The sequence below is a fragment of the Mus musculus genome, chromosome 7, assembly GCF_000001635.26.
Source record: "Mus musculus strain C57BL/6J chromosome 7, GRCm38.p6 C57BL/6J".
Lineage (NCBI taxonomy): Eukaryota > Metazoa > Chordata > Mammalia > Rodentia > Muridae > Mus > Mus musculus.
In genome coordinates, this window is record NC_000073.6 from 123,125,042 (window position 1) to 123,139,483 (window position 14,442).

General features: G+C 40.3%; 1 protein-coding gene across 16 annotated transcripts in view; it reads left to right on the top strand.

Moving 5' to 3' along the window:
- Window positions 1–14,442, top strand: part of Tnrc6a (trinucleotide repeat containing 6a) — a 164,196-nt gene that overhangs the window by 93,941 nt on the left and 55,813 nt on the right. The window lies entirely within an intron of this gene.

Sequence of the window (14,442 nt, forward strand, 5' to 3'; positions counted from 1 at the left end):
GTAAATGGTTGCAGGCATTGTGTGACTCATGATTGAGGCGGCCCTTATGGCGGGCTGTCAAACTGTTTTGGCTTCCCCGTTATTACTTTGTAGCTAAATTGTTGCCTTTATAAAAAGATACTATGTGTTCACATTTTTTCCTCTCTGTCTCTGCACATTGTAGTCAGGCGGATTCTGTTGCATTGGAAACAGTTTTGTCCTTGAACTTCATGAAGCATAAACTGCGTTTTGTTTTCCTTTGAAACTACATTTTAGTCTGTGTTCAGTGTGTGCTCTTTTTATCAGTTGGGAAAGTAATTAAAAATTGTTACCAGTAAGTGATTATCACTTCTGCTGGGTCTGAGTGCTTTTGCACTGGTAACTGGTAAGCATCAAATACTACCTCAAAAGAGAAGTGGGGTTTTTTTTTGTTTGTTTGTTTGGTTAGGTTTTGTTTGTTTGTTTGTTTTTTTGTCTCCTACCCCGAAGTAATGCATTTCTGGAAAACGTTTAGTTCTATTGAGCTGTAATTTCTAAATTATCAGAGAATTGTACTATACTTGACCCGTTTTCAGATCCACGTTTAAACAGACTTTTCCTTTACCTATTTGTTTTTGCATCATATTTAGACACTCAGAAACTTACAGATTAATACAGTAAAAACAACTTCCATTTGTTTTAGGTCTTAATATGGCTTACGTTTGTTTACTGGAAGTTCTAGGCTTATGTTGGGGTTATTAGCACACTTGTAATTGCACAAGTATTTTTCACCATGTAGAATTAATTGTTCCAAATTTCTGGCTTTTTGATTTTATAAATGTTAATCTGTTGGGGTGACTGTTACAGAATCTGTTCTCTTGGCAAAGAAACAGTATTGGCTTACCCATTAAGGGGTTTTTCTGGAACTCTAAATAATTATGGAATCATTTAAAGGGACCTTAAGAGCTGATACCAGTGGCTAAATGTCAGCTGGATGTTTAAACAAGTTATATTGTGAAAAGCAGGAAAGAAAGAATAAGATACAGAACCGAACGAAATAGATTGAATTATTGAGATGTAATTTTTAGTAATAGTATAGGTTTTGGATCTTTTTCTCCTTTCAATTTTTCTGTGAGGGTACCTAGAATTTAGGTAAACATTGTAACACAAGCATGATTTTCCACTTCATTATGATTGGACAGAACTTGGAATCTCTTCTCTTGGCCTCGTTTGAATTCCAGCTCTGCCACTTAAAATGACCTTGACTCTTGGCAGGTCACTTAGCCTCTGTCTAATCTATGAAACGAGAGGCTTGGGCCATCTTAGTTACTAAGGTCTGTTAGACCCCCTTAGGTCAGTGTCCACAGAGGGCATGTACAATTAGGTGGGAGAGCTCTCATATATACTTAAATAACGGTGGTACAAGGTAGTTGATGGAAGGGTCGAGAGGAGATGTCATTTCATTCTCCTGCTTGAGGAGATTCATTCATAAGATCATTAGGTATGAAAAAGAAATATATAAACAGTTTAAGGCAGAACGTCCAGTGAGGTGGGACCAGTTCTTTTTGTTTAAAGTTAAGGTGCTTTGAGTAGGAGGAAGGTGATTAGATTAGATTAGATTAGATTAGATGGGCACCTGCTTTATTTTTCCCGAGTTTGAAAGTATCACTCTTTATCCATTACTACCCTGCTCAGGAAGTCATGGTTGGTAGTATTCACCCTAGTAAACTGAGTATTTTCTGGGAACCAGTATCATCTGCCTGGTATACCCATCTAAAGACTTTGTATACCTCCTTATTCTTGAGTGTCTGGGTGAACTAGGTGTTCTTAGTTCTTGTGCTTTACATATAAGAGGCTTGAGGTATGTGCTGAGTTTAAAGTCTGACCGTTAGTAATTTCAGGAGCCATCAGTTTTCATGCTGTGTTTAAACTCTTTACTGAAGGTAAGGTGCTGCACTTTGAAAAACTGCAAAATTTCTTTTAGGAAATAGAACCTACAACTGCATGCAGTATGCTTATCTTGGAGTTTCTCACCATGGACACATTTTGGACCAGCTAATTAATTATTTGAAGACTGTCTTTTATAGTGCAGGATGTCCACTGTTACCAGGAGTACCCTCTACTCAGTATTTGTAATGATCAGCATGTTTTCAGTTTCTGAGAAAGGTCCATCGGGAATGGAAGGTAGGGATGTGGATAGCATTGTTGGAGATCTTGGTTCAGGGTTTGAATATGAAAAGTTCTAAATATGTAAATAATTCATCAGGAATCTTTTTGTATCATGGAAGCCCAGCGAACACTAGTGTGTGTGTGTCTAGCTTAGAAGCTCTGTTCTGTGTGGGCCAGAGTTGGGCTGGCATTCTTCTTTTCTGTGGTAAGTAGCAAGTCCTTACCAAGGCAGTGCCAGGTGTCAAACACAGTGGCATGAGGGATGCATTTAGCTAGCTTTTTAAATTAATTGTTGGCCTTTAGAATTGCCTCGTTCTGTCAGTACCATGAACATTCAAGAGAGGGAGCTGTAATGCTTAGATGAGGGTGACTGCCACTGGAGTGGACTAAGGAAGAAAAGACTCAAACCTAGTAAGCACACAGGGATTTTGTGTGCAGAGATAGCAAGCAGTTAACCAGACAGTCTTAAGACATGGTGTGTGGAGGTCTTTTACTCTAAGGCTGAAAACTTATATACATAGTCTAAGGAGCCACTGCCCACCTCCTGGTAGGATAGCACTGTGATAGGAAACTCTTTAAGGCTGGAGATTGTGACCAGGTATAATTGTTGGCAGTAGTTCTCTAGGTGAAAGCTGATAAGGATTTGCATGAAAGTGTTGGTAGAGAAAAGTAAGTATGAGCGGATCCTGGCATTTCAAAGTAGGTTAGTTGTGAGAGGAGTTCACATAGCTAAGATTCTCCATTTAGGATAAAGGAGAGATCGACCCAGTCTCAGAGTAAAATAGAAGTTTGTATGAGGAGAAACAATATTGGTAAAAATTGCCAGTTTAGAGGGGAAACAGAAACCTTCCATTAACTAGTACAATTTAGTTGATGCAAAACAACTTCTAAAAAAATAAGTTTGTCTGTATGAGTGTTTTGCCTGCAGGAATATCAGTGCACACATTGGTCCCAGTGTACAATTGGTACTCATTGGAAGCCAGAAGAGGGTGTCAGATCCTCTGGAAGTGGTGTTACAGGTTGTTTAAACTGCCGTGTGGCTGCTGGAATTTGAACTGCAGCCAGTGCTCTTAACTGAGGAGCCATCCCTCCAGTCCCCAACTGTTGTAATTTTTGAAAGTATTTTTAGAGGCTAAGCTACAAAATTACTGAATATTCAGAGCTGGACCTTAAGGTAGATATCAGCTGGTATCATTTTTTTCAAGTGAGAAAATTCTGATTGAGAGACAGTCTTCAAATGAGAGAGCTGGGATTCCAACAAGCCTTCTCCAATTCAAGTGTTTTTTACTACCCATTAGATAAGATATAACATGTTTCTGCTTTCTTTCCAAAAACAACAATGATGTCAGTTTTTTCATGCACATTCTAATGATTCCTATAATTTAGGTATGTTGTATAAGTAGAAGTTAACATAATTTGTGATACTGATCCCAGCTCCCAAGTCAACTGTTAAATGGCCATTGTACAACAAATATTAAAGATGCTGTAAACCAAATAGCATCTAATGTGGGAAACTTTTGTTTGAACCATGAGTGTCTGGAGCAGAGGCAGTGTCGCAGGAAACCCAGGATAATAGGAGTGGCCAGGGTATACGTCTCTAGATAGGGTTGTCTCTTCTTGCCATCATCCTAATTTTGTTAGACTTTTCTGTTGCTTCCTCTGATGTAGCTTGCAGGATAGGCTTCTTCCTAGCTTAATTTAGAGATTATGTAGCAAATTAGTTGCTATTAAAAAATGCAGGCTGTGAACTTGAAACTGAGAATACTCTGGAAATTTGAATCTAAACATCATAAAAATAGTTTTGAATTTTGGCATATCAAATATATCTGAAAGTATAACTTGAAAGACAAAGTCTTTTGTAGTTTTATTTTATGACAACCCCAGGAATTTTGCCCATGATTGGAAATACTAAAACAGGGTATGTTACATATATGCCATTCAGTCTGAACTAATCTCACTCCAAGGAAAATCCATCTTCTATTTTTCACTTGTGGGCTGAAGAGATGAGTAGGCAGTTAAGAGCTCTTGTTGCACTTGCAGAGGACCCAAGTTCCATTCAAGTTCAGCACCCACATTGGCTGGTTCCCAAGCAGCTGTAACTCCAGTTCTGGGGGATCTGATATCCTCTTTTAGACTCCATGGGTGCTTGCACTCACACATGCACATACAAACATAATTAAAAATAAAGTTAGTCTTAACAAAAAGTCATTTCTAATCTTAAACAAAGCACCAAAACGAGTGTAGCACCGCTTCTTAGGAGTATGTTACTATGTTTGTTTTATCATTTATACCCCAGACCCCAAATACAGAAGTATGTTCATGCAGTACAGAGCCTCTTGTGCATGACGGTCGGCGACCACACATGGAGTGTGTAGCGTCCGTCCCCTCAGGGTGATCCGATCCAGACTTCTTACTCTTTCTGAGGCTTATTCAGCTCTTGCACTTGACGCTGGCCTACTTAGTGTTCCTGCATGTTAGGAAATGCTACGTAGTTTAAACTGAAACTCAGAGTATTATTAAATTTACAAAAATTGCAAATCCACTTTAAATTTGAAGGTGGTGATTGCTACCTTTTAAAGTGTTATTTTGAAGATAGCTTTCTTATTGATGGACATAAAAGTTGTTTTCAACCTTGATTAGTGATGCTCAAATAAACTTGGTAAGAAAATGAAACATTGGTTATGTTTGTAATGTGTATTCTGGCTTTGTGTTTGTTTTGCTTTTGAGACATTCTTACTATATTAGCTTGACCTGAAATTTGGGATTCTCCTGCCTTACAGTTCCCAGCTCAGAGATTATGAACTGCGACACCATGCCTGCTGTTTAAGCTAGTTTGGTCTTGTGGCTCTAGATAAGGCAATTATGCTGAGTTATAAGGAACCACAGGTGAAAAGAAGTACTTTGAAAAATTGAATATGTGTTTAAACAAAACAAAGCATAAAATCAACCCAGAACCTAACGGGATAAGGTATTTATCAGACTTTCAAAGATTTGGTGTGTGTTAGAGTGGCTGTCAGAAGAGTTAAACTGAGATTGAAGAGAGTAAAATGGACCTGAGGCAGGCTTTCTTTTAGTTTTAAAAGGATGGCCACAAACATAAATATAGTTAACAGTCCTATTTAAGACATCTTACTTGAAGCATCTTTTGCATCCTGTTTTGAGTTGGCTAGGCAGCAGAAATCCTAGCATTTCCTTTCTTGTAACCAGGGAGAAACATTTGCATTTTCGGCAGTAAGGCAGTAGTGTTAGATCACAATGACTCAGCTTCCCATTTTAAAGGAATGTTCAAAACCAATTGAAACCTAGTTGAAAAACGTTTATACTTTGAACCTTAAAAAATATTTTCTGCCAACAGCAGTTGATTGGATTTTGTATAATAACAAACAAGCCTGAGCCAGCCCACTTGTTTTGCTGCTCTTGCTAATGAATTGTAAGTCTGATAGCATTTACTGGGTAGTGTGCTGCAGTGATGCTGGGTGTTTTTTATACTGATGTGTTTTGTTGACTTTAGCCCCTTCTTTCTCCTGTGTCTCTGTTCCCCAAGAAACACATTTGTGGGCTAGCAGAAGGAAAGCTGGTGCTGCCTGCTGCCTAAATATACACTGATCTTAAGAGCATTGTAGCATGCCTGTTGTTAACTGCTGTAACAGAAGGGTGCAAGAGAAATGCATTCTCGCTGAATCCTCAAGCAGGTGTGAGGTGTGTACATGAGACTTAGTGGGAATGTGGCAGGTTGCTTGCTCATTTGGCTCTTTTGGGTCCCTTCTCCAGTGGGGTGCACCTCAGCTCTTCTGAGGTAGAAGCAATGGGGACCCAAATTCAAGGTTATCTTTAGCTACATACAGGTTCAAGGTCACCTGCTTGATGAGACCTTGTCACAAAAAGTATAAAAATGGAAAGGGACATGTGAATATTCTTGGTATTCCTGTAGGTTAGTATTTCAGGCCACAGTTGTAAGGCAACTACTGGAAACTTGTTCCTCAGTGACTATGAAACCAGAGCTTAAACTGTTCAGTACTGTCCTGCTTTTCATCTATTCTCAAATTCCTCTGAAGGGCCTCCCCCCATCACCGAGTCCCTACTGACTGGTCTTGAACTCACTCACTGTCCCTGCCTGAGTGTTGAGACTATGGGCACAGACTCAGCTTTTTAGTAATATCTTTATTAAGATCAAATCTCCATGCATGTGAAGTGTGTGACCTGTACATTCATCACCTCTGATTTCAGAGTGAGTTTATGCTCATATTCCAAACACCAACTATTTAGCAGTCACTGGTCATTTAGCCTGCCTTCCAGCTCCTGCCCTTCACTGATTGATTTTCTGTTTTGAGCATTTCTTTTTTTTTTTTTTTTTTTTTCTGAGGCAGGTTTTCTCTGTATAACCCTGGCTGTCCTGGAACTCATTTTGTAGACCAGGCTGGCCTCGAACTCAGAAATTCGCCTGCCTCTGCCTCCCAAGTGCTGGGATTAAAGGCGTGCGCCACATAACTATGGAATCATGCAATAGAATTCTTTAGTGTTTGTGTCTATCTTACTGTATTTTCAAGCTTTACTTGTATTGATTCATTGTAAGCACTTCATTCCTTTTAATGGGTGAAAGATCCCATCCCACTGCACAGATTTGCCATCTTGCATTTGCATAAATATGTGATTTATTTTTGTTTGTATTGCCAGGAATTGAACCCAGTGCTTCAAATAAATGCCAAGTGTGTGCTGCACTACTAAGCCATACTTCAGCACTGTGCTACTTTATTTATCTCCGAATCATTTAGTAGGCATTTCAGTTGTTTTCACTGAAGGACTGCATAATGCTGCCGCCGTTCACATTTGTGTGCTAGTATTTATATGGATGTGTTATGTTACTTCTGTTCAGTATCTCCGAAGTAATGAAATCGCGGGTTCTGTACAATAGCTGTAACTTGTTGAGGGGCTGCCGGACTGTGTACAATGCAGTCACACCATTCTCCACGTCACCAGCAGATGCTCTTCCTCACACACACTTGTCCTGTTTAATTGGGAGGCAGGCACCTTTGTGGATGAAGGAAGACATCTCATTGTGGTTTTGATTTGCATGTCTCTAATGAAACTGAGCATCTTTTCATGGCCTTTATTTGGCTGTTTGATTTGGAAAAATGTCTATAGCCTTTTGTCCGTTTTTAAATTCCAGCTTTGAGTTTTGTTTGTGTTTCTTTTTGAGACAGGGTCTCACTGCTACTCTGGCCTAGAACAAACAGAAATTCACCTACTCCGCCTCCTAAAGTGCTAAAGGTCTTCACCCCCATGCCTGGCTTGGTTTTAAACCTCTTTTTTTTGGTTTTAAATTTTTAAGTGGCTTGGTTTTTGCTTTTTTTGAAACTGCAAACTTGATAGGTAGCTGAGGACTGACTTGGGACTCCTCCCTCCCTTTGCTGCTTCTCACCACATGCGGGGTGAGTGTGCATCACCACATCAGTCCTGTGTGTGTGTGTGTGTGTGTGTGTGTGTGTGTGTGTGTGTTATTTTGTATTGTTGAGTTGAGAGTTCTTAATTTTATATATGATTTACAAGTATTTTCTCTTATTCTCTCTGCTCTTTTCACCTTTTTGTTGGTCCCTTGAAACACAGATAGTTTACCTGTGATGGTTTTGTGGCTTGTGCTTTTGATATTAGTTCCAAGGTTGGAAAAATCCCCCCTTCCCTTTTTTTTTCCTCCAAGGTTGCAAAAATTCCTTTGTTTTCTAACAGTTTTATGGATTTTACATTTAGGTCTGTTATTTTTTGTATATGGTTGTGAGGGCACCAGTCTCATTCTTGGAACTTTACAGTTGTTTGGCCCCATTTGTTGAAAAGATGGTTTCTCTGGTATCCTTGAAGGTCAGTTGCAGGGCATTACCTCAGGAATCTGTTATTTGGTCTGTTGGCCATCCTGTCTTCATTAGTTTTGTAGTTAGGCTTGAAACCAGTACCAGGGGTCTGTCTCCCCCCACCCCCACCTCCGTTCTCATTTTCAGGGTTGTGTTGGTCCCCTGGTGTTTCTATGTGAATTTTAGCATCACTTGTCTGTTTTAATGAAAAAGTTGAGCTTTGGATAAGAACAGTTTGTAGATCAGCTTAGATAATATTTTAATGACATTATTCTTTATTTTTATATCTTTATTCATAAATACTTTCTAGTTATTTAGGCTTTTAATTTTTTTCAAAGATGTACTATGTTTTAAGTACATAATTTGTACTTCTTTTTAAAAATTCATTCCTGAGTATTCTGTGGTTTTGATGCTATTAGAAATGGAATTGTCTACTGCATTAGTTGGTAAAAGAGATAGAAACCAGGAGCTTAAATAATCATATTGAGCATATACTCCACCCAGCTATCCCCAGTTCCCGCTGTCAGTGAATTCAGATAGGTTTACATCCTCCTTTCTGATCTTGCTGTGTTGGACCTATTGACCGAGGTCTCCTTCCATTTCACTTAAGACTTAGTATTGTTGTAATTTGTTTGTTTATTTAATTCTGTGTGTGTGTGGCTGTTTTGCCTGTATGTATGTCTGCCCGTGAAGGCAGAAGAAGGTGTTGGATCTCCTGGAACTGGAGTTAGAGATGGTTGTGAGCTGCCACCAAACATGAGTCCTCTAAAGAACAGCTGGTTTTCTTAACCACTGTGCCATATCTCTAGCCCCTGTTGTTTTTGTCTGTTTCATAATAGTATTGAAAAAGAATGTTAAGACTGGTCATGTTAATCATTTGTTACCACTGATGTAAGCTGTGGGCTTTTCTGTAACTACCCTATGTCTGTTTAATGAAGTTTTCTTCTACATCCAGTTTGAGTGCTTTTCTTTCTCTCTCTTTCTCTTTTTTAAAAAATATTTAATATGTATGAGTATACTGTAGCTGTCTTCAGACACACCAGAAGAGGGCATCAGATCTCATTACAGATGGTCGTGAGCCACCATGTGGTTGCTGGGAAATGAACTCAGGTCCTCTGGAAGAGCGGTCAGTGCTTATAACCACTGAGCCATCTCTCCAGCCCTGATTGCTTTTCTTAGTGATAGTGTTTTGAATTTTTGTGACTACTGCTCTTGTATACTGATGCCATCAGTAACTGGCTTCATTCTTTTAACATTGTAGTACACTGATATTTGTATGTTTAACCAACCTTCCATTCTTGAGATGAATCCTTTGATAGGTTGGACTTCTTGTTGTCTGTCTGTCTGTCTTTTTTTTTTTTCTTTTTCTAAGACAAGGTTTCGCTGTGTAGTCTTGGCTGTCCTGAAACTTGCTGTGGAGACCAGGCTGGCTTGCAAGAGACCAGAGTGCTGGGGATTAGAGAGGTGTGCCACCACACCCAGTGTGTTTGTGTTTCTAATGGCTATAAATCTATATTCTTCCTGTAATAGTGTTATGTGTTTTTGGTATGTGGTATTTGACTTAGAATCTGGGGGTGTTAGCTGTTGCTTTGGGGTGCATCAGATGCTGTATTGTGCTTTCAGAGTTGTGTTTTGTATTCAGTAACATTTTGTCTATAGTCCTGCTCAGCCTTCTTTCTATCCTACCTATCACTCAGTGTCTTGCAGTGAGTTTCATGTAGCTAATGATTAGTGTACACTTGCTCTGTGCCTTCAGTTAGTACTTTATCTGTTTTACATAATCTAATCTTCACAACAACTTTTTCAGGGATGTGCAGTTGGACTTCATTAGTTACAGGATAGAGGCTTATGAGATGTTAAATATGGTTTTAAGGCCACACAAGCTGCTGCTGGATCTGGAGTTTAAGTTCTTCATTTCTCGACATGAACCCCCAAACTCTGCACTACAAGCTGTGCTTAAGAAGGGCTCCTTTGATCTGGTCTTTGAAGCAATAGTGTGTGGGTGGGAAAAGTGAAAGGAGTACAGTTACAGTGGCTTAGGAAGGGAAGGAAGCAGGGATTGTTGTCTAATTAAGACCCTCTGTGCCAGGGAGGACAGTTAAAGGAGAACTGGTTTTTTTTTTCCTGCACCAGTAATTAGTTCTTTCTGGAACAGCGAGATTAACATCTAAAATAATTAGACCATGCATATTGTTTAATTGGAGGTCAAGGGTGAGGTCTGCATTGGTTGGAAAGAAATGTGAAGGAAAGTAGTAATTGAGCTAAGCTTCAGAAAGAGGATGGACTTAGAGATTTAGTAGGCAGCTTGGGTTCTGGGTGAGCTTTAGGATACAGCCTTGTACCTGGCAAACCTTGGAAGAGTGTCTTTTCATAGTGATGGGGAATGATATTACTGCTGTATTTCAGGGTTGTAGGTCCAAAATAAATAGTTTTAACACTGTACACTGTAGAGTGCTGCTTTCCTGATGGTGGGATATCTGTTTTGACTAACGTCCTCAACCTTAACTTGCATAAATTTCCACCCTTTTGTATGCATAATATTGTTGCAACTTGCAAACAAGATCCCTTCTACCCCTAAAAATTTATATGTCTGTATTCTAAATTCAAAGGCATTTTCTTAGTAATTACAGTGCCATTCTCATAACTGGGGAAACAACACTAACATTCATGATTACTAATGCAAAGATTTTACTAAAATGTTCTGTGTTGTCCCAGCTCAGTTCTTCACAGCAAGGTAAAAAGAACAGGGGTGTGTGTATGTGTCTGTGTTTTATTTTGTGGTCGAAGTCAATGCAAGGTCACAGGTTGTATTTGGTTTAGCTGCCTGTACTCTGGAACTGGTTGGCAGTCTCTGTATTGCGGTTTTCTGGTGTGTGAAGAGTGAAGGCTGTTTTGTAGGTTGCCTCTCTGTTCCTCTCTTTAGGTACAGAGCTGTGTTTGGGGCAGGAGCAGTATAGGGCTGAGGTGCTTTTCTTTGTCTCACTGTCTCGATGTGAACCAAGTGATCTTCATCCTTCTCTCTCATTGTCTTCCCCATTCTGGTTTTCTTTCTTGCTGGTCCCCTTTCAGGTTCAATATGTCCCTTCTCCTTTTGTATCATTTTACACAATTAAAGTCCTCTGTGCTAGTGGATCTGTTGTGATTGAAAATAGCCTCTGTTACGTTTCCTTGTTCATAATTGTTTTCACTGCTACTTTCATTCATTTTTTCCATATTGTTTTTCTTTGTTTCAAAAAGAAATCACAAATTTCATTCTATTCTGTTCTGTTCATTTTACTGCAGGAGTTATTGGAAAAACTGACCCCTACCGACTCATTCCCTTACCAAGTTTTGCTGTAATCGGGTCTGCTGATGCTACTTACGATGTAGTACTGACTAGCTTATTGATTAACACAGACATCAAGACTGAGGAAACAGTAAAGCCAATGGGAAGTGCAATGGGTGGATATGTGAAGAAGAAGGAGGACAGATGACCTTCTGACAGATGTGGGTTTTATAACCAGCATGCAGTTGATTGTGTGTGAGGGAGACCTGCCACTGATAGGCTGCTTGGGCCAGCAGAAAAGTTGTCTCCTGTTTCCTTTCCTTTCCTAAAGCAACTAGAACCATCCGTCTTTAAAGCTTAGGCTCTAAAGTCTAGTTAGTGTCGGTATCTTCATGCTGTCAGCTGTCGCACTGTGTTGGCCGTCTTGCAGTTTATCTTTGCTTTTCCTTCAAATCGTGGTTTGGACATTACACACTCACTGGGATGACTGACTTCTCACTGTACAATCGATGTGCTTCCTATGTTTACCCAACACTTTTATACACTTCCATTCTGCGTCCCTCCTGTTAATCTGTCAGGTTAACCAGGCTTTATGTTCCTTGGGGTCCATGTCATTCTGGGCTCTCTTGACAGGAAATTGTCCGTAGAAATGTTGCCTCTTCAGGTTTCTTGGTTCACTAGGAGGACCTACAGAACTCAACTTGTAGCTGTATGGAATGTTAGTTTTTGTGCAGTGGTTTCTGTACTGGGTCTTGTAGGGCTCCATAATTAAAGGGGAGGAAAACATCTGGAGCATGACAAGTAACAGTGGGAAAATTCTCAAACGTGGTGGACAGACTTAGCTGATGACGGCTTTTACTAGGGGCAAGAAAACACACACATACGGAGAGAGACAGAGAGACAGACAGGGAGAAAACAGGGTGGTGGGAGCGAGGATGCAAATACACAGAAAGACACCACAAAGCAAAGAAGGGACTTTGGAAGCTGAAGCCCAGCCTCTCCTTGAGGGGTGGGGATTTTTTAGAAGTTTGGAAGGGTCGTCTTCCCCTAGGGTCAGTTTGAAGAACAGAATGTCTGATTGGCTCCAGCTGTACTGTAAACATTCTGATTGGCCTGGAACTTGCTGAGCTAGTCTAGTCCATCAGCAGGGGACACCAGTGGAGGGAGAAAAAGCCCACAAAGCCTTTTTTAAAATGCTAGGCTTTTGTCTCAGGCCAGGAGGGCAAGGAAGAAGTCAGCCATTTGGAAGTTCACCATCCTCATTACCTAGTCATGGATGGCCCCTCTCTCTCTCCTTCTACAAATATCAGGGAGTATGTCTAACTCCATGTCCCTCAGGATGAAAGGAAATTGAAAGAACAATCAACAAAGGGAAAGGTGACTAAGGTAAATCTGGGAAGAAACTAGGTGTCAGCTTCCACAGTCACATCCCATGCTGCTGCAGAAGGCATGCAGAATCTTCCCTGCATCAAAGGGAAACATAAACAAACTGCTTAGATTTGCCAGACGTTTCCTTAGGGATTTGTTACCCTTGGACTAGAGAGATGGCTCAGCAGCTAAGAGCACTTGTTCTTATGGAGGACTTGTTTGATTCCTGGCACCAATGTAGTGGCTCACAATCACACATAACTCAAGTTCTAGAGGATCTGAAGACTCTTCTGACTTCTTGGGCATTGGGCACACACATGTTATGCAGACATGCAAGCAAACCATTCATACACATAAAATAAATATAAACATAAATATTTTTTAAAAAGAAAGTTATTGTTCTAGGTTTCTGTTGGCTCCTGGTCCTGTATCATACTCTGAGAAAAGGTGCTAAGGAGGTTGCGTTGCGGTGCTTGTGCAGTCATGTGCTGGGTATCTAATCTCATCAGTTAGAGAATGACACAGGCCAAGGAACATCCTGCAGCTGACACCTGCTGGGCTGACTTTGTTAACTCTTTCAGCACACCATGCAAGCCTCCTCCCATCCACAAGTCTGGCGTGCCTTGGCTATGGTTTAATGTTTTCATGTAGATTGTCCTGCTGCTACTATTTTCGGGTGTCTACTTATGTATCATTCCCTGTCCAGAGGCTTGGAGCTAATGGATCACCTGAGAGTGACACTTGCACATTCATGGTGAATAGATGCTTGTAGATCTTAGCCCTAATTAGTTCATATTCCTTTTTTTAATATTCCCTTTTTTGGTTTTTTGAGACAGGGTTTCTCTGTGTAGCCTTGGCTGTCCTAGAACTCACTCTGTAGACCAGGCTGGCCTTGAACTCAAGAGATCCACCTGCCTCTGCCTCCCGAGTGCTAGGATTAAAGGCATGCGCACTACGCCTGGCCTAGTTAGTCCATATTAACCCTAACTAGTCCATATTCCTAATAGCAGTGAGCAATAATTTCTTTGGAAAGGAATATTAGAACTGATGCGCAACCTTAGTGTAAAACTGGGAGGCACCTCCAGCTGTGAGGTGTGCACTGCTAGCTGGGGTGGAGCCCTGGGCCTCTAGTACTCTGGGTTCCATTCCTATCACTCTCATCTCTGCTCATCCTGTTACCTTTAGCCAGTGGTATGTATGGAGACTTGGAATTTTTAGGTTTTTACTGTGGAAAGATTGAAGAGTAGATGAAAATAGAACACGGTGAGTAGTCTACAGTTACCCCTGACTATTTTCAAAACTTGGCCACCATTTTGTCAGTTTTGTTCCTGTCAGTTTTCCTTTTGTCTGTGTGGTGCTGTGGTAGGTATGGAAGAGTGAAATCGGATCTAGTATTGGAAATTTTTTTTGTATGAAATTAATGTATGCTTTCTATAACACCTCAAATTAGAAATATTGTTAATAGTCTCTCTCTTAAAGATAGGGTGTTGTATGTTGCTCAGGCTTATCTCAGACTGGTGGGGTAGCTGAGGATGGCTTTGCACTCCTCATCCTCCTGTTCTCTCCTTCTAAGTGCTAGGATCACAGGTGTTGGCCGCCATGCTGGGACATGTCTAATGTTCTTCTTAAAACATTCCTCCAAACACTGTCCAGCTGTAAGCTTTCACTGATGTTTCCATTTCAGGTTAAGGAGGTTATTTTCATGTGTCTTCCTCTGTGCTTAAAATAATACAAACGTAATACTGGCACACAACTTAAATAAATGTTCTGTTTTTTTTTTTTGTTTTTTGAGCTGGGCTGTAGTGGCACAAGCCCTTAATCCCAGCACTAAGAGGCAGA